We start from the raw sequence: 20,673 nt of genomic DNA, 5'->3' as shown, positions 1-20,673 counted from the left end.
AATGTTTTCACTGATAAAACATATTTACTTTATCTAGACCTTGCCGATTCCTTTAACTGTTTCAACACATCCTTGGCAGGCCTGGGACATCATATTGTCCCAAGATAGCAGGGTCTTTGTCAGAGGAAACAGCTTTCAAATGCAGTACAAGGCAGAATTTAATTTTGGGGACACTTCCATTTCACTTCCTTGCCTAAATCCTGCCAAACCCTAAGTAAGAAGGAAAAAAGAATGCAGAAAAATCAATGTTACATCAGCATTTTAAAAAAAGATGCTTTTCTTAAAGATTTTACAACTGTGTCTCATCAGAGAAGTTATTGTCAAACCACCGTGCAAGCATGATGGATTCACACCCTGGTAAAACACTAGCATCACTCACAAAGACTTCTATAAGTATGCAGAAATACATTCCCCTTAATACAGAAAAGCTTGCTGGGAACTTTCCAAAGGAGATATATACCCCATGATATGAGAAGTGTTATTGCATCAGTCCTGTTGAAAGACAAAGATGGTTATAACTGGGGAGATTTGTTTTCTGTTTCTCAGTTAACTATAGCAGAGTAACCATCAATGTTACAGTAACTTGCCTAAGTGATGTAATACTTCCAGTTGATTGCAATGATCAAATGGATTTTATGAAAAACAGGTTTCCTGCTTACAGCAGAGGGATATTTCATGTGCTTCACCAAGTCAGTTATTAGGTGTTTCAATACCAGGCTGAACCCTGACAGATAGAAGAATGGTCTGACTATTACCAAACTAAGCGTCCCTAAAGTATTGAAGTCTTTTGCAATTCCACCTTGCCTTTAAAGTGAAAAATGAAACATTTCCAGGCATATTTCACCTGAAAGAAAGAATAGGCAGCATTGCTCCTTGTACCTTACCCTTGACTGAGGCACAGTTTCTCTATTGATACTCTGGCATCAGAACCTACAAGTCAGAAGGTGCACAAATGAAAAAGCTGCCACGCAGAATTTGTTTAGTTCTCACAGTCCCTCCTTCCTCTCTCCATCTCCCTATTAGAAGTAACAAGCCATCACGGGGAATTACCAGGGTATGACAGATAGCTTGGAAACGTGGAAAACCTGCAGCTGAATTTATGCACTGACATCACCTTTATCTGCTGTAATGGAGAGAATTAGGCATATTGAATCGCTCACCATACAGATATGGAATTTTGAAAACCCTTACTGTTGCACAAATGTTGACAGGATATTTTATTTACTGCATCATTAAAGGTTAAAGAGACTCATTCTCCAGAGGATTCATTTTTTCAGCCCTTAATATCAATTAAAGCTAATTTCAGCTCTACCCTAATGATTAACATAAAATATGGAAAAAGCTCTAACTGAGCATTTCTGTTCATTACTTCAATTCTCTTGTATTGCTAGGGCACTTTATAGGTACTGATGCAGCATTATATCACCCATGACACACTTAATTTTCCCCTCCGAGCTTTTTTGTTACTGAACACTTGAAGATGTTGCAAAGATGCACAAAACACCTTTGATGACATGGAACAAAGTTTTTATTTAACCAGTTCATAGTTGATGATCAGTGATGTTCTCTATGGGCTTTCCTACACAGCTGGGTACAATGTCTAGATACAGATTTATTTTGTTACATGGCCTACATCTTCCATATCATATGTATAACGTATAAACATACCTTGATATATTTGTGCAGCCAGAAGTTTGCAAATGGAGTGGGGAGGACAATATAACAGTTCGAGGGAAAATGAAAAACCTTGCCTGCCACTTATGAACTGAAGCTAGTCCAGTACAGCTGGATGCATTTACCCATCTTTGCTTGGCAGAATACTACTTCCATCAACACACCATAAAGTGCCCAGAAAAATAAGTTATAGTCCATCCCCTGGACTATATCAGGGCTTTGTGCAGCCCAGCTGAGAAGGCACATGTGCCACCACACGGCAGCTCCCCCATCCTGGGGCTGTCCAGCTGGTTTTGCTCTGGAATCATAGGTAATAGGACTGGAAAATACTTTTGGAAAATAGACCACACAGACCAACCGCCAGCATGGTGAGCGGGGTCTTGCACTAAGCTGCCCCAAGCTTGTCTAACCTTTTCAGAACTTGTCTACTTGTATCCTAATTTTAGGGTATTTATTGTTAACAAAAACACTAATCTGGGATCGATCTGTATCCAAAGGTCACAGCAAAAGCCAGAGGGAAGGTGAGGAGCGATACAGATGCTCCTAAGAAGGTCAGCTGCTGCCACTCAGGCTGCTCTCTGGTGGTAACCACACATCAATCAGCCCACCAGTAGCCTTAGCAACATCCATGGAAGCGAGCAGATGTCTGATGCTCCCAATAATTATAACAAACTCCAGTAGAAATCAGCAGGATGTAGAAGCGGGGGACATGCATTTGCAGGTTCCCTTTGCCAAGAAATGAAGTGTTTCCCATGCTGGCTGTTGTACTCTCATGTCCTGTCACATATAGCTCTGGCCCAGGACTCCATACTGAGCTATGTGCATCTTCTCAGACAGGTCATTGAACCCACCGCTCTTGTTTTCCCTCATCTTTTCAAGACCACGGGTGGCTTTCTGCTTCCTCCTCCTGAATTTTCATGTTTAGCTTTCAATGACTGGAATTCATTTGGCTGGGAGTAACTGAAACAGCTCTCTTAAGTGGAAGAGCTACCTAATAAAGTTTTAATGGAAGATATCATTTCTGTTCTTTACATTACATTAAAAGCCAGTCAGGAAATGAAAGCCCAGGAGGGTTAGGCGTGTTGGAAACACTCGCAAGATAGTCTTTTCTTCAGGGAGTTCACAGTCTAAATGTTGCCCTAAGAAACAGAATGTGCAGCAAACAGACAGCTTGTGCTGTTACAGACTTAGCAAGCGTGTGTAGATAGATACAGATATATATATATACACACACACACATATGTGTGTGCATATATAGACACACAAAGGGCAGAGGGGTATCTATTTTGTCTTTGGAGGGATTATCCAGTGCCAGGTCTGGTATCCACGTGGACAGTGTCTGGGGTGAGAAGCGTAGTGCCTAGACCATGGCATAGTGCATTTACCTGCTCTGCACCACCAAGGTATACAACTGCTCTTTACCAGCAACATTTAAATACCAAACCCACTGCCATCTTCGGGGGCTCTTTTGTGCAACTTGAATAGAATTGGTCAGTTTGGGCTCTTCACTAACCCACAACCTGAATTTAAGAAACCTCCTCACCACTAGTTCCTAGCTGTTATTTTCTTGCTGTGCTAAGCTTCTGTGCAACAGCAGCAAGAGCAATTACAGAAATCTGTTTTCAGTAGCAATAGCAAAACTGAGCAGTTCTCAGCCTCCCCATGGAGGGGCAGTGACATTCAAGCATGTATCAGGAAAGACGATTAAAATGGGTCAAAAGAGTGCTATAAATTTTTGAAACATTGGCCTTTGAGTTTAAAAAGTTGACCTTTCAAGTTTTGGTTGGTTGAGAGGGACCACATTTAGTTATTGATGTTTAAGATGGTTTTGTACCAACTTAAAAAATAGTATTCTTATTTTTTAAGATGGAAAGCAGAGATTTACACTGTCAGCAACACCGAGAACTATGAAGTGCTAACACTTCAAAATCTTCCCTCCAGGTAAAATATCCAAGTACTTTCAGCCCTTGGATCTGGGCTATTGCAGATCCCAGCCTTACACATACCTGTCCCTAACGCGTGTTGCTAATCCTGAAGAGATGGCTCCCAACACACCCAGGCAGAGCTTGGGTCCCGGGACCTGCCGTAGACCTCAGGGCATCAGATGGGTGAACACTGTACAGATACTCATTAATGGCTTTCACAGCTTTGGGACTCAGCATTTATCAGCACTTAGGTTTATGTGGAGAATGTCATTGAGAAGTAAAAATCATCCCCAATAGAAGTCCACTGTCCTCTTTAGTGTCCAGTGCAAGAGGTCTTTTCTCCTGTTTATCTTACAAAGGTCTTGATCTGAAGTGATGACAGGCGACAAAGATCCAGCCCTGGAAGTTAGTAACTTACCCCAAGTTTGCAGATGACACCAAGTTGGGCAGGAGTGTTGATCTGCTTGAGGGTACAAAGGCTCTACAGAGAGATCTGGACAGGCTGGATTGATGGGCCGAGGCCAATTGCATGAGGTTCAACAAGGCCAAGTGCTAGGTCCTGCACTTGGGTCACAACAACCCCATGTAATGCTACAGACTTTGGGAAGAGTGGCTGGAAAGCTGCCCAGCAGAAAAGGACCTGGGGGTGTTGGTCAACAGCTGGCTGAATATGAGCCGATATTGTGCCCAGGTGGCCAAGAAGGCCAACGGCATCCTGGCCTGTATCAGGAATCATGTGGCCAGCAGGCCCAGGGCAGTGATCGTCCCCCTGTACTGGGCACTAGTGAGGCTACACCTCGAGTACTGTGTTCAGGTTTGGGCCCCTCACTACAAGAAAGACACTGAGGGGCTGGAGCGTGTCCAGAGAAGGGCAACGAAGCTGGTGAACGGTCTAGAGCGCAAGTCTTATGAGGAGCAGCTGAGGGAACTGGGGTTGTTTAGCCTGGAGAAAAGGAGGCTGAGGGGAGACCTTATCGTGCTCTACAACTGCCTGAAAGGGGGTTGTAGTGAGGTGGGGGTCAGTCTCTTCTCCCAAGTAAGAAGCGATAGGACAAGAGGAAATAGCCTCAAGTTGTGCCGGGGAGATTTTGGTTGGATATTAGGAAAAATTTCTTCACCTAAAGGGTTGTCAAGCATTGGAACAGGCTGCCCAGGGAAGTGGTGGAGTCACCATCCCTGGAGGTATTTAAAAGACGTGTAGATGTGGCACTTTGGGACATGGTTTAGTGGTGGACTTGGCAGCGCTAGAGTAACGGTTGGATTCGATCTTAAAGGTCTTTTCCAACCTAAACGACTCTATGATTCTATAATCACCACCCCAAGTCAAATGCATTCAAAAGCTGTTTTAAACTAGCAAAAGGCAAACTTCAAAATGCCAGAGCATCAATCTTCATAGGGACCCAGCAGGCCCCAAGGTGGAAGCAATCAAGTTGCTGCAACAAGAACACAGTGCTTCAAAAGACAGAAATCTGCAATGGTGTCCAACAAGAAGCCATCACGGGGAAGTGGTCGGACCCTCTGCTGTGCTAACCCAGCTCTAAGGACAGCGAGAACAATAAGAAATTGAAATGCACGGTCACAAAACCCAGTGCACAACAACTTCTGGCACCGGTTTGGTTTGTTTATTATGAAGCCACATCGGCTTTGTGTTGATGTTTCTGCCTTCTCTCCGCTTGCTGGCAGCAGCTCTAGAGAAGATCTTTGGCATTTTGCTAAAAGTTTCAGATATTGGTTTCCTTTGCAGCACCTGTTCCTTTGCAAGATGATAGAAGCTACCTCCAGGCTCCCTCCCTGAATATATGCTGCAGCTACACAGCTCATTGTTTGCCACATTTACTTAATAATCACCAAAATGCTCAGGCTTTAAACCTTGTTGTCTCTGCCCATGTCTGTGTTGGCTCCCAGGTAGACTTTGAGACCCAGCAGCCAGCCCCGCTGGGCTGTTCAGCCCCAGAGGAACATTCCCATTCCTTAATTCACCCCTGAAGCCATGAGCGAGGAAAATAAACCCATCAATCAGCTTCTCCTTTCCTCACTCCTCATATTCAGGGCTGAAAGAGCAATGCAGGAACAAACATCAGGCCAAACGGCACTCGGCTGAGCACGTGTCTGAGTGCGACCCACACGTGTCTCTGTCCCAGGGCAGTGATTGCCGGAGCAGACTAATCTCCAAAGTCCTAAGCTTTTCCTGACAAATAGCTGCTGAAATTGTTGTCCATTTGAGTATTCATCTTTCATTTGTAATTTCATTTTAAATCCATTTTTGCAGGGTTTGCTGGCCTTCAACCAAAATTGCTTTCAGAAATACGGGAAATCTGAGGGTGACTATTTTTCCTAGGGAAGCCTTAGCTCACTGCGGCTTCTAAAGCACAGCCAGCCATCGAAGTGAGAGGGTGTGATTCCTGGGAAGGGTCCATCAGAAGAAGCAATCTTAAAAGCACATTATGTATTTGTTAACCTGGCCTGCCAGGTGAGAACCCCAAGGACTTCACATCCGAAGGCTCCCACTGAAAATCAGCAATAAAAAAAAATAATCTGGTTTTGAGAGAAGTGGGATCCAAAAGAATTTATAACTCGGGTGGTTTCTCGGTTAAAATTTTGCGGAAGAGGGTGTGCACAGCCAACGCTGTGCTGAGACACAGGGAAGAGGGACGGCAAGGCAGGGAGCAGCAGCTAAGCCGGCTAGAAAGGATCTGCAGCTTCAGACGCATCGCGAGCAGTAGGTGGGCTTTTTGCATAAGGAGGAAATTCATTAACTTGATGTCAAAGATCGCACAGAATTTAACGAAATCCTTAAGTAAAAGATGCTAAGCGTTTCTTAGGCCTCCTGGATCTTTCCTTGAAGATCTGCAAAGAAATGTGAAGGAACTGCTCCACTTTTAGTACCACGCTGTGAGATTAGATGCTATCCTGCTATACATTCTTTTTTATAGCCCACTTTCTATTTTTATTCCTGTTCTACTGTGGAAGTGTTTGCTAATAATGTATGATAGGATGCTTTGTCATGAAAAAACCTTGTATCATTTATCTGTTTCTGAAAAGAAATTCTCAGTACAAATCTAATAAGGAAAAAAAATCCTATTCTAGCTCCTGTTGGAGGAAAAGGATTGATTTATGGAGAGAGATGAAAAGCACTAAGTATGTATTGCTTGGCAAAATGAGGAATTGTAGAGAACTGTCTTTATGCATTTGAAGGGTGTAAACATCAAAGAGGCAGAGGAGCTATTTAGAGCATTAGGAGGAGGCACATCTAAGAGACAAGAGCTGAAATTAAATGAACATCATTAACTTAAAAATCATACTTCTGCCTGCAAATCTATTTCCTGGTATTATTACTTGTAGCACTCTGATGAGTATAAATGAAGCTTATAGAAAAAAATATCTAATCTATTTTTCATATCTGATCAGCAGACCTTACTGTAAAGTTTATAAAGCCCAGATCCTGCAGCTATTCCTGAAAACCTGGGAGAAAAGCATCATTTAAATCTCCCCTCCCACCTTTCTATTGCCAACAAGGGTTGATCGGTATGATGGATTACTTCCAACCTCCACCCCCCCCACACCCCATGCTCTCTGATTGCAGCCTGGTTTGCCTAGCTGGGATCCGACTGATTGAAGCTGTGTGGGTGTAACACCTTTTACCCCAGCGGATGGATAAGTTCCCAACCATTAATAACCTTTCTGAGAAACAACAACATCCTTGCTCCCACCCTGCAGGAAACCCATGCACGGTCCTACAGGATGCCCAAACTTCTCTGCCTGGAATTCAGTTAATTGCCCACTGTCCTGAGATAAAGCATTGGGCGGGGGGAAATGCTCTGTAGGATATAAGCATCTTTGCTTTCATCAAGGCTTTGGACTACACATCAAAAAGCTGCTGAGCATCACGCGGCCCGATGGTGTCGAGAGATCTCAAGGACAAAGTTTTGCTCTCCGGTAAATCAGGTTTTGCGAGCTGCCTGTGCCCGTCTGCGGGAGCGGGACGGCGGCAGAGCCATGCCAGGCTCTGCCTCAGCCGAGCCCTCCGCCGCTGCGGAAACACAGAACACGCCAGCGCTGCGGGGGTCTGCGCATCCATATGTATGTGCTTGGATAATTGGAAATGTCATGCAGCTGGAGGCTCGCAGACGAAAAATATAATTTGGTTACACACCTCCCTTCTGATTCTTACCAGACAGCCCGGGATAACAAGATCTGCCCCTCTCTATGCCTTCATTTCTCAAAAAGCATTTTACAGCTGACTGATGCTGATGGTGACGGGGGAGGACTCCCTGCTCTCAGCCTCCCCAGAGAAATCCTCAAATCCTTCCAGAATTACAGATTCCTTTTATGTTATTTTTTTTTCTCCCCAGATTTTTAGTTTAAGGGGGCTACTGGACTCTGCTCTCATGTTAGCCATGAAAAAGAAGTAAAGAGGCTTTCTGGGCTCCCTCGCTACCTTCGCCAGCGGGAAAAGGGGTAAAACCCAGGGGAACAGAGGCAACTAAATTGCAAAGTCAGAGCACAGAGGCCACGCGGGCTGTGACTTTGCAAATGGCCTGATCCCTTCAGTCAGAAGCCAATTCATCATTAAACACAGCATTTCATGTGCGTAAATAAAAAGGAAGGAAAACGATTGCAATAAGCTTCTGATAATAGCCAAGATTCACAACTAAATGTACGATATTTTAACAGAAAACATATACTAATGTAAAATAAATGTGGTGCTTGTGAATGACAAGCTCCAATTTATATTCCCGATGTTTCCAGCCCTAAAGCATCGTTGTAATGAAAAACATTCAGAAGTAAATAGGAAAGGATGAACCTCTACGTGTAAGAAGAGAATTACACTGCTTCCCATGCCCCTGCCTGGGGGCACCAGGGTCCCACACTCGTTCACGTCCAAACCCATCAGATCCTAAAGGAATTGAGTTTCTGACATAGCCGCAGCTCTGTGCAAAGCCTGCGCAGCAGGTTGATGAAACGTTAGCTAAACCAGAGGCCGGCAGCCGCAGTGCTCGGGCACGGGGCTGTGGCTGGGAAGGGGACGGAGGATGACGGGGGTCCGTAGTCGGGCAGACGCGTGGCTGTGCTTGCACTGGAGACCCGCGCATCTCCAGCTGAGCTCAGGGAGAGGACTGCTGGTGCCAGGCTGAGCTTAAAGAGGCTCTGGGTCCATGGGTGGGAGTGGAGAACCCAGGTCAGGCTGGTTAGGGTTGTTAAGACCTGTCAGTGCCTGGGCAGGTTCATGCTCTGCCCAAGGCTCTGAAACTCTGCCTGCCCCCACCCAGCCATGCGGAGGATGCAGGAGACCCTCTTCCATCCTCAGCAGGAGGAAATCTCTGCCTGACAATTTAGGGCCTGTCTAGTTGAGGTTTGAGTGTCTCCAAGCTTGGTGCATGGGTAGGAAGCAGAAGATTATAAAAGCCCATTTCAGGCCTTAAACACGAAATCTTTGTTATCTTTTCCACCCTTTTTTCCCCGGTGTGTTTGGATCTGACAGCCTGGATGTGGCACTAGTACTTCAGAATGGGCACCGAGAAAATGAGCAACTCTGGCACTCCCTTTGTCGGGGTAAGGAGTAAGTAGCTAGTTAATTTTGAAGTTATTTTTTCCTTTTTCCTCTTAGCAGCAAGAGGAAAAAAAAAATTAAAGCAATACTTCAGCTTTCAGGTGACTGGATCGGACTTTTGATGATCAAATTCTGTGATCATCCATAGCCAGGCTTCTCTTGCTGCTTGCATTTAGCTAGGGAAGAGATCAGCTTCAGTAGTCAGTGGAATCAGTGCATGTAAGAACAAAATCGGGTCCATCTAATATATAGCAGGTAGGAAAGACCGTAACAGAGCAGCAGCTTGGCAGTGACTCCTACGGCACAGGATGTGAGAGAAATAGGAAAATTCAAGATGGTCAAAGGGAGGGAGACCATCCAAGAGTCCAAGTATTTTCATGCTGGGCTTCCTCCGTCCTTTCACCTCCCCTTAACGTGAGTACAACATTTTCACTGCAGGCTTTCATAAACTGCGGCAATAACTGGAGCAGAAAGGTAGTAACCCGTACGAGGACCAGTGCGTAGCTGCATTGCCCGCAGGAGAGCTGAAGAAGAAATCAGCCTGCTGTGCATTTCCTGATGCTGCAGGCTACCGCAGAAGATGCACCATGCCAGGGCATGTGGCTTTGTAAGTGAGAGATGAGTCCATTTATTTCAGGAGTTAATTTGGCCCGGGGCTAGTGCTATTTAGAATAAAGTTGGACTCAGTGACCTGTGGAAAGCACTTGTTCAGCACCTGGTTCAGTTAAGAGCCCAGTTTGCAAACAGTAAAATCTGGATGCTCTACCAACCAGCAAACGTCCAAACTCTGTCAGAGTTTACTGTTGAGGTTAGGATTTTCCTGTCTCTTAATGAAAAGGACTTTTGTTCTCAGGGTATCGTATCCATTTCACAACGCATTTCACTGTCTTCTAGAGGAACGTCCTTTCCTAAGTCAGAGTGAATGTGAACGCCCTCCCCAAAAGCTCTGAAGCTCTTGTGGTCAGTTATTAAAGCAAAGGCACAAGAAAGATGCTCAGAGGTGAGGAGATCACAGCGGAGCAAGGGAAGTCTGGGTGTGGAAGCACCCGGCAGAGAAGAAGAACTGGAAGAAGGCGGCATGAAAGACTGCCTTGTGCTGCTGGTCCCTGTGCTAGCAGGTCACGGAGATCACAGTGCATCACATGCAGGGCACCCAGACCCAAAAAACCCACAGTACACACTAAACCACAGCCAAGAGAAAGGGCAGACTGATGAATGAAGCCATTACAGGTGATGGGGGACACAGCCACAAAGCAGAGGAGTTGCAGTGTTGCTTAATGACTCGTGTGGGGGTGTGGGAGAAGATGGAGAGACAAAACATCCCAATCACTGTCAGCTCCTAATGGGTACAATATGCTAATCCGAAACTCAGCAGAAGGTCGCTGGCCGCAGGAGAGTGCGAGGAGAGCCAGCAGCCAGCACCCCTTGTCCTCAGTGCCACCGCAAATAACCCTGAACCACCTACACGCACACTGTGGTGCCTGGGGGCACGTGGGGCTGTCGGGGAGTGAAAGTAGGTTTGTTTTACAAGTTCACCTTCCTCCACTGCACCGCCTTGAGCTGGGGTTTGCAGCATCAGCTGGGCCATACTGTAGCGTTAATTGCTACCCAGGAATTGTATGATGAGGATTTCGGAAGCTCACTCACCTCCGTTGATCTCCCCACCTGTGTTGACTCTGAAATCATGGGATGGGGATGTGTGGCAGGACTGTCCACGATGGCTTCGCTCTCCAACAGCTATGCTCAGAAATCCTCGCAGGAATCAGTCTGTGGCACTGCTGTGGGTGGCTGCTGCCTTTCTCTGCCCAGGGGTAAGTTTCTTACAGTTGACAATAAACTCTACGGGCTTAAACATGAGTCGGGAAATGAAGAAGGTAGGTTCTCATCTAAAGGCAGTATGACAAAAGGCTTCATCATCACCAGGCTTCTGGAGGGAGGGCAGCAGATCTGCAATTGTTCACCTAACTCAAGTGAAGAGAGACTCTTCCTTTGCAATGTGTGCATAGTCTTTTCCATGAGAAATTCTTGTAAGAGAAGTAATTATAGAAAAACGTGTCTCCTAACTAAAAGAAAAGGAAAGAAAAGAATAAGCATGTATGACACCACCTGGGGTACATCAATCAGAGCAGACCAGTGAAAGATAACAAGATGGATAAACTCTTCATAGGAGCCGCCAGCTATTTATCTAAATTGCATTTCTAGGCACTGTTGAGAAACACTCTCCCTTCTTTCAAAGGACAGATGAAAGCAGGACTCCTGTGATGTCTCTTCCCCTCATCCATCCTCACACGTCCCCCCCCCATCTGGGAACTACTCTCTGCTTTGGGAGCCCAGCAGCTGCCTGTTCACCAACCCACCTAACACAAATCGAGCTCTTCCCTCAGGACCAAATATACTGCTTTGGTAATATTTTGGCATCTGCTTTGGCAACGATGGGCTAATTTGAAATCCAGACACAACCGTTTACCTTTTAAACCCTATTCCATTCTTGCACTGGATTTATACTGCTTTGGGGGTAGGAGGATATGGGGAATATGCTCTCCACATCGTCCTCTTCATCGGGTAGCAGAGCTGCACTGCATTCATTCATTCTTTAGACCAAGAATGTTTCACCAACTGATTTAATTACACGAAGCTTATGCAGGAGTTACAGAGGGATTATCTGGGTTTTATCATGGTTATTATAGAAAATTATTATATTGTTACTATTACAGAGTTACAAAAAGTAAAGAGGAATCACAGGAAACTTGGCAAGAGCTCATTAGCAGTGTGGTGCAGTCTGCAGGAGCTAATTAAAAATGCCTATACCTCATAATAACCATTTATCTCATCACAGACTCCATTCTCTATGTCTCTCTCTCTGGATAGAGTGAGAGGAATGATGTCTCCTCACCGGTGAATGTGTATACAGCAATACATACTGAGTACAGCGTAATACAGATGGTTTTGTTCTGTGATATGAAGCCACCAGCTCTGTTCTTGCCTGCCTGAGCTGTGGGCTGCCTGTCCTTGCTTGCACACAAGGCCACATTAGATGCTCAGGGATTTTCTAGAGTCACTTTGAGAAGCATCTCAGCCAACCGTGCCAGGCTGAACGCGAGAAGATGGAGACTGTAACCCTGGAGGAGATGCTGGTTGGGAGATGTGAAAACAGGATTAAAACAGCATAATAACACAAGCATTTACATTTACTGCTCTCAAAGTCTTACAGAAGTTGCTGGTACCCCTGGTGTCTCTGTTTCCAGCAATCCGTTGGTCTGAATCGCTTACTAGGAGGGCAGGATTCTCTCAGATAACATCTGTATCTCTTCTGTAGGATTTCTCTTTCTGCATGCTTTCAAAGGAAACAAAAAAAATGACCCAGCTCCCAGTTAATCTGTATCATCTGGAAAGATGAAATCAAGGTGAAATTCAGTTTGTCAACAGGGGTGTGAAAGCTGACAGGAGATGGATCAGAACAGGCGAACACTAGCTGTAGTATTGCCCGACAAGTCATTTCTCACACTCACGTGGCCTGGATGCAGATGGATATTCTTGAGATGACATTTGATGAACTTGTTTTCTTTTGAAGTTTGGATTGACGGGGTCTGTAGGAAAAGCAGAGAAATAAATCCCAAAGGCTGTGATGGTTGTGATACCATTTTCTGTTCTGCTCCATGGTACTGGCGAGCATGGAGGAGACCAGAGCCAAGAAGCAGAGCTAGCCTGCCTCACTCTCCAGGGAAATGAGGGTACTTCTATTTCTTAATCCATCCCAAAATATCAGTCTCTTGGAAACAAATTCCTTGTCATGTTTACTCTTTGCACACATTTTCAGTAAAGCAGATGGAGCGGATGCTGAGTAACGAAATCCTTGAGCCTGTAAAATCAATCTCAGCAGCACGGAGATTCTGCTTCTCAGGACCGCAAGGACCGAGTCTGAAGTCCATTGGCCTCCAATGTGACCTGGCTGATCCTCAGTCCGCCAACACACTGCTCCTCTGTTCAAGAGTTTACAATCTCTTGGCCAACTAAAGGCTCTCCCCTCTCCCAGACATCTCTTTGTCACCAGTTGACCATGGTTTTACTGTGTTTCTTTGATCAGATAGAGTTCATGTCCATAACCTCAGGCAGAAGTCAGAACTATTTTGCGCTATGCCATATATTTTTTTATTGTTCTACCCTAAGGAGAACCTCTGTTAGGTCTCCTATTATTATTATTATTATTATTATTATTAATGCATGTGAACATAGATGATCAGATGAGTACTGCCTGCTCTTAACCAGCATATACAGTTGGGCCTCCTTGGCAACTGGGAGCACTTTTTCTCGAAAATGATCAATTAAACCTCACCACTATGCCCGTTGGGCAGGCCTGTCTGACACTCAGAAAAGAAAACCAGGTACTGAAAATCCTGGCACTTCCCCCAGAAATATCATCCTCTTTTTGAAAACAATACAAGAAAAATCAGGCTTTTGTTCCTATAACTTCTGCACACTTTCCCCTTTTCAGCTTTCCCTGCCAAACTTCATCCTCAGATGCATTCCTGCCTGAAACTGTGTTGTATCAGCCTGTCTCCCAGACATCCTCTGCTTTCACAGGCAGTTTCAACCGCACACAGCAGCCCAGCTGCTGCCCCAGATGGGGAAATATCTTTTCGCAACAGCAGCAGTCAGTAAAGTTTGTGGTGGGTGAAGCAATCCCATGACTCACTTCCATGGCTTTTCCAGGAGATGCTGGAGACAGAGGCAGGACATTGAACTGAACTGAGATTTCCCAACACAGAAAAGAGTCGAAGAGCTGTTATATTGTTTGGGTGGCCAAACATGGGTCATTTCTAAATGTAGAGCATGCTTTTCTCCCCCTGAAATCAGACTACCTACTAAACCAAACCAAAAGGAAAATTCCTGGTGAAATCAAGGTGGGTCAGCTTTCCTGAAATGAGGACACTTATGAGGGGCATGAACTTACCTCCCCTTTGAGTTTATCTGTCCTGGTACCTGGAACCAGACTGAGAAAAGAGGCAGGAGAGAGTGTATGTCCCATCAGATCCTGTCCTCTGAGAACGGCCCTGGGAACTGAACAGGGATGCAGTGCTGCAAAATCTCACCTGAAAAAAAACCCAACCCCACAAGTCTGATGAAAAATCTAGATTTTTCTTGTGGTAAACTGCTAAAATAGTAGTTAAATGAACTATATAAGTTGTATCAGAATTAGCAGAGATAAACACAGTGGTATAAACTGTAATAAAGGCTAAGAAAGACAATAATGTAATCTGCAGGATTTTACCTGTATTCAGTGTGTGTAGCATGAGGTGTATTGACATACAGTGGAAAAAAGCTGAAAGGAAGAAAGAGCATCGAGTGGCGAGAAATTAGGAGACAGAAAAGAGGGACAAGGATTAACCAGTATAAGTGCTGCTTTCAGTCACTGGGTTCCCTATAGAAATTAAATGGCTTGACTCATACCAAGTTACCCATTATCAACACATGCCGCCGCTTTCATCCCTCACTTTCCTGGGCAGGCAGCGGCGATGTCCTTGTACTGAAGCCTTGGCTACAGCGTAAAGGGGTTAATTTTCTCTTGCTCCCCATCTCTTTAAATATAACCTATAAATTTGATTGTTTGCTTGCTTTTATTACAATAGCTGTAGTTCTTCTGGAGAAAATACACCTCACACCAACACAGCGCAGTTTTCCAAAGTGAAGTTTAAGCATCCTTCAGCAGATTTAATGGTTACAGGTTTTAAACCTTACGATGAGGGCAATAAGCTATTATTGGCCACAGCATAAAAGCAAAATACAAGCCCTCACAACCCGGAGCCTGCAGCTCCAAAATATGGATGTAACATGACAAACTTATATATATGTAATCCTTTGTATAGCTGTCATATATACATGTTACACACAAATGGTACTTGCATACATATAAATATGTACACGTACATACATATACATATAGTCGAAGTGGCCAGAAATGATATCTGAGCAAAACAAGTCTCTCTTTTTCATTACCACCTGTAATTCCACCTGGGCTCATTACTTCTTTCACTGAAGTAATGAATAAAGTAATAATTCTCCCTAAAAGCTGTGCTGCGTATTTCACATCTTGAGCACCAGTCTGGCACAGCAGTGGAGCACTGGGACGGGTGTTAGGAGTGGCTAGATCCAGGCATAAGAGCTGAACTTTCCTCCCTACCCCAAATTTAGAAGAAACCCAGCAGTTTTAGGAGATTTACATTTATTTTCATGCTGTAAGCCAGACCAAACTGGAGCTGTGGGGATGCTGCAAGCATCTGGAGCTCTTCATGAACCAGCGCTCAGCATGAGCTGGAAACTTGGCCTTGTGTCCCTGAATAAGCCCAAAATAGTTTGTCCATGGGGACTAACTGACCTCCGTGCTCCCTTCCTAACTCTGTGTGTTTTATCTGATGGGCTTCACAGGATTTCCTCCGATTATTGCAAAGGCCTCTGGAGATACATTCAAAAGGATCCTGAACGCCTGTAAAACCTCTCCCTGTGAAGTCAGCCTGCAGAGAAACCTCACGGAGGAGATGTAAATCTTGGGAGGTTTTATAGCAGCTCTTCCAACATCTGTAATTCTTGTATCAGCAAACACTTTACACGTTGCTCTGGGAGCAGGGTGTAGAGAAGGGAGAGTTATTTCAGAAAGCAGCTACTTAGTATCTACAGCTCTACATGACAGCCAAAAAAATGTAATCCCAAATAACTTTCCTAATTCGAACTGTACTAAAATGTGTGTGTATATATCTCTATATCTATATATAAAGTAACAACATCTCACTCACATGGTCATTTTCCACTGGCTGGTCATGGATAAACTCTCAATCATGTCCAGACCCTGCTGTGCTACCAGGAATGCTGGAAGAGTTAAACAGTTAAATATTTGTGCTGGCTCTCTTCTAGCTAGTGGTTTTCCTTCCTAAATAGAGGAAAATGATTGCCCCATTCTGGATGCAAAGGAGATGTTTGGGTTAAGAGCAGAGCTGCACAAGGAGTTTCACTGGGTGGTAACAAAGGCAGCAGAATGTGGATGAAAAATGAGGGAATGGGAAGAGAGTTTTGGTGCATGTTGGTATTTTGATAGTATACCTGATTTTGGCCAGAATAAAACCTCGGACTGCTTTAGTTGTGGCGAGGTGATGGGTTTGTAGCTGTGGTGGTTTCACTCCAGCCAGCAACTGAGCACCACACAGCCACATGCTCACTCCCCCCACCCAGTGGGACGGGGGAGAGAATTGAAAAACAGTAAAACTCGTGGGTTGAGATAAGACAGTTTACCAGGACAGAAAGGAATAAAATAATAGCAATGATGATAATGATGATAATAATAATAAAATGACAATAATAATAATAATAATAATAATAATAATAATAAAAGAATCGGAACATACAAAAGCAAGTGATGCACAATGCAATTGCTTACCACTCACCGACTGATGCCCAGTTAGTTCCCAAGCAGCGATCCACCCCCTCTGGCCAACTCCCCCCAGTTTATATACTGGACGTGGTATGGAATATTCCTTTGGCCAGTTGGGGTCAGCTATCCTGGCTGTGTCCCCTCCCAACTCCTTGTGCCCCTCCAGCCTTCTCGCTGGCTGGGCATGAGAAGCTGAAAAATCCTTGACTTAGTATAAACAAGACTTATCAACAACTAAAAACATCAGTGCGATATCAACATTCTTCTCATACTGAATCCAAACCACAACACTATACCAGCTACTAGAAAGAAAATTAACCCTATCCCAGCTGAGACCAGGACAGTAGCCTATCCTACAATACCCGAATGTGTTTTGTATAAAGCGTGCCATAGCAATGAGAGGAATCAATAGAAATGCCTCTGCATGTGCGTGTTTTATATTAAGACTTAGTTGATGACTTCTCATCATTTGAAAGAAATGTTCAGCCTCAGTGCTTGAAATTATCCAGCTGTAGCATTTTCTACTCAATCCAATCTCCAGTTAATTTGATCCTTCATTTATCTTGAACAAAGCCTCCTAATAAAAACATTTGTATTACAAATGATACACTTGATCAATGGGATTGCTTTAGGCAAGTGTTTGATAATTTGAACACTAGCTATAAAAAGTTCTCATTTCATCAGTGTAGCTGGCCAAAATTTGGAGCAAGAGAGAGCCCCAAACCTGTACATCACTATACAAGCCAGACTACAATTAAATATTAGGTTATTTAGATGTTCTTACCAACATTACTGTTAGAACTGGCTAGTGTAATCTGTGTGATATTAGCCCTAATTATTTTCGGTAACAGGATTAATTATTTAGTTCACTCAAAGTGACAAGACTGGAATGAATCAAAATAAAATGCTGGCTGGGTAGGGAACTATTAATTTTCTTTCAATTCTGTAATTCCTTTGGTCAAATCAATGAGATGAGATAAATATGCAGATGGGAAAAGCCGATGAACATGAACAGAATCCAGGTCCCATGCAGGTCAGCAGATGATATTAGACCTTTTGCAGGGGCTGGGAAACTGCCCTTGGGAGCATTCAGGTCTGCTGCATTTCTGAGATGGCTTTTCAAACACACGAGAGCTTCAAGGTCACGGGCTGCTGCTATGGGTGGTACGTTCTCCCACCCCCAGGCTTGGGTCTGAAGTAGGAAACATTATCCCTTGGCAGCCAAAGTGGATTTCTGCTTTATTGCATCTGTTGCTATCCCTCGATGCTTTGAGAAGCAATCATGGTGCCTGGAATTTTGGCCTGTGTTTATTTTCATTAACGGTGGTATTAATCAACATTTTCCTCTGGTCTCCACAGACTGCTCAGGGATACTCTTGGAAAGCAAAGATGAATTCCAGGTCAGGATTCCTGTTGTTTGCTATTATTATATGTGAAAAGTGAAATCATTCCTCTCTTTGCTCAGATTTCTACATGAACACACTGAAAAATTTCCAGTAGCTCCAGCATCCCTCCTGCACTTTGGTCAAAGAAAGAGCTTTATTTTGACACAGCTACCAGCAGATGTATTATGAAAAAAGTACAGAAGGTCTAAAAAATGTCCACAGTGTGCATCAGGCTATTTTGTTTTGTTTCTTCAACCCTTTTAAATCAGCATTTTTAGGACTTCATTTAAAATGGAAGACCAGGAAGCAGCACGGTGAGGACTCTCTCCTGTCACATCGTGCACCAAGTTGTACGACACAACAGCCTCAAATCTCTTTCAATTCATCACTTATTTCCCTCTAGAAACTTTTTTGCGCTGTATTGTCTTTGACTGTTATTTATTTATTTGGTTAGTTGACTTCAAGGGACATTTCTCCTGGCTGGATAAAGACATTTTATAAACAAATGCATGGAAACATTTTTGATAACGCTGCAGAAAACAGCCAGCGTGCTGGGTCCCCATGGGCAGGTAATGCTTTGTGTCATCCAGCAGCCACCGCTCTGCTCGATTAAGGAGCAGCATTTTTCACAGCCGGTGCGGCTGCTACAACAACAGGCCCCAAGCAGCGGTGAGGACCAAAGCAGGAGGAATTAAAGGGCTGCTCGAGGTTCCACAGGGCTCTAAGGACTCCCCTGGGGAAGATAAAAAAGAATTAGAAAGGGCTTTTATTGACGAGGATATGTTGCTTGTGCTTTGATACGCACACAAAGGAGAGTAATTGTAAGTATGGGGAGGAAGGTTCTCCGTGGCTGAAGCTATCATTTATACCCTGTGGAGAGTTAAAAAACCCCTCAGCTAAGAACTTGGGTAGACACTATACCTCTTGTAGTGTTTTACAAGCCACCCCAAAAGGCCCAGGGCCCAAACAAGGGTTACTAAATAGGCAGAAAGGATTTATAAAGCAGCAATAGATAACGAATTTTTCCACTCCCCCCCACCCCATTTCAAAGAGCGCCACGTCTCCCACAGCACCCCGAGGCACCGAGAGGGAAAGATGTGAATCGCTGTCAGCAAAACCTATTCTGCAAAAAAACCACCTTTGGGTGAGTCTGCAGCTGCCGAAGGAGAGGCAAACGCGGCAGAGGCATCCCTCCAGCGTCTGGAGAGGAGAGCATCTGCTTCGAGACACCCCGACGTTTACTTTGAGTGAGAAATCTTCGCTCTGGCTGTAATACTTCACGAGCGAGACATATCAAGTGAATGGAATCCACAAAAATGAGATCGTTGGCATAACCGAATACGCTCTTCTTTCCTTCAAGAATGAAAAATATGAGTAATTCCCTGGCAAGGCCCAATTACAGCCTGCCAGCACTAGCACATGGGCTATATCTATTATGAAATAATAAGATAACATTAATAAGATTCCCAGAAAGAATATTAGACAGCCAGTCTCCCAACTGCGTACAACCGGTCTAACTATTCAGGCTGTCTCCTGCCTGCGTAGCTCAACACTTGCCAGGTCTTTCTTGTCATCTTCAGTGGGAAAAGTTCAGGTCTACCAGCTTTTAAGCAGGAGGCTCCGAATGGGAAGCGGGATGAGAGCTCTGGGAGTGCTGAGAAACACTGAGTAGCTGCTCTCTTTTAAGGAGTTTCAGTATCAGGCATAAACGTGAGAGCTACAGCAAACAATCACACAGCTCGTGAAACGTTACTGTAGATGCAGAGCGATGCTGGCAGCTGTATATTGGGTCATTAACCTGAGTGCACAGGCACGGCTGAGGCACGTGCTGGCAGTGCTTCCAGCCTCTTGCTCCGAGAGTGGCTGAATAATCCTTTTTTAGCCCATTTCCTTGCATCCTGAGGCTCGTGACCCTGCACGCACACGCAGCATCCAGACTGTTTCATGGGCGTATCAGCACAGGCAAGGAACTGGGCTCGTGGTCTTTCGGATGAACATCACTTCTCCTACCTATGGAGGTAAACTTAAAAACGAAAAAAAATAGACAAAAAGACATACATATAGTTGAGCATAACATCACACGTTGCTCAGAAGCCTGGCAGGACAGGAGGCAGCTGAGATTTCCATCACTATAATTTAGCAAGATGCATCTCAGGCACTGGCAAGGAGCATCCAGCTCTCCGGGACCAAGGACACGTTGATACCGGCAGTCAGACACCGCAAGTTTGGCAGGTGGCTTAATTGGCTCCACAGCCTCCCCGGCCCTTGTCGGTGAAAGGAAGATGCCGAGTCTCAGCACAGAGGGCTGTAATGAGGATTAATAAGGCGTGTGAAGACGCTCTGTAATTGTCCGGCTGGCTGTTTCCTTTGCACCTTATGTTATCATTTATGCTCATGCAAAGTGGCTGTAAAATGCTCCAGGTCTGATTCAATATAACTCTGCAGACTCTTTGTACAGGTGTAAATTGCTCTGTGACTTTCAGGGCAATGTCTAAATGCAAACTAATCTGATCATCTCTGTTGTCTTTTTTTTCCTTTTGTAAACTCCTCTGCAGCCAGTTGAACATTTTAATGCCCGATAAGCTACAAAATAACGGGTATTTCATGCATGAGCTTACTCCTCAGAAACAGAATTTGCAGTGCTGGCTCCAAGGAGGGCTGGAGCTGCATCAAGATGCTGTAGCTGGGTCACCAGCATTGTGGTCCTGTGGGTTGGCC

The 20,673-nt window shown here is 44.6% G+C and overlaps 1 long non-coding RNA gene across 2 annotated transcripts; it reads right to left on the bottom strand.

Moving 5' to 3' along the window:
- Positions 1-12,313: 12,313 nt before the first annotated feature.
- On the bottom strand, positions 12,314-19,365 carry LOC138690548 (uncharacterized). Of its 2 annotated transcripts, none has more exons than XR_011329347.1 (2): positions 19,094-19,365; positions 12,314-12,737 (listed from the first exon to the last, which is right to left on the bottom strand). It is a non-coding gene; the product is annotated as an uncharacterized lncRNA (long non-coding RNA). The 2 variants fall into 2 exon arrangements; XR_011329346.1 differs by lacking the exon at positions 19,094-19,365 and adding an exon at positions 14,102-16,307.
- Positions 19,366-20,673: the final 1,308 nt, after the last annotated feature.

Source organism: Haliaeetus albicilla, chromosome 22, assembly GCF_947461875.1.
Source record: "Haliaeetus albicilla chromosome 22, bHalAlb1.1, whole genome shotgun sequence".
Lineage (NCBI taxonomy): Eukaryota > Metazoa > Chordata > Aves > Accipitriformes > Accipitridae > Haliaeetus > Haliaeetus albicilla.
This window is presented reverse-complemented; position numbering and strand designations above follow the sequence as displayed.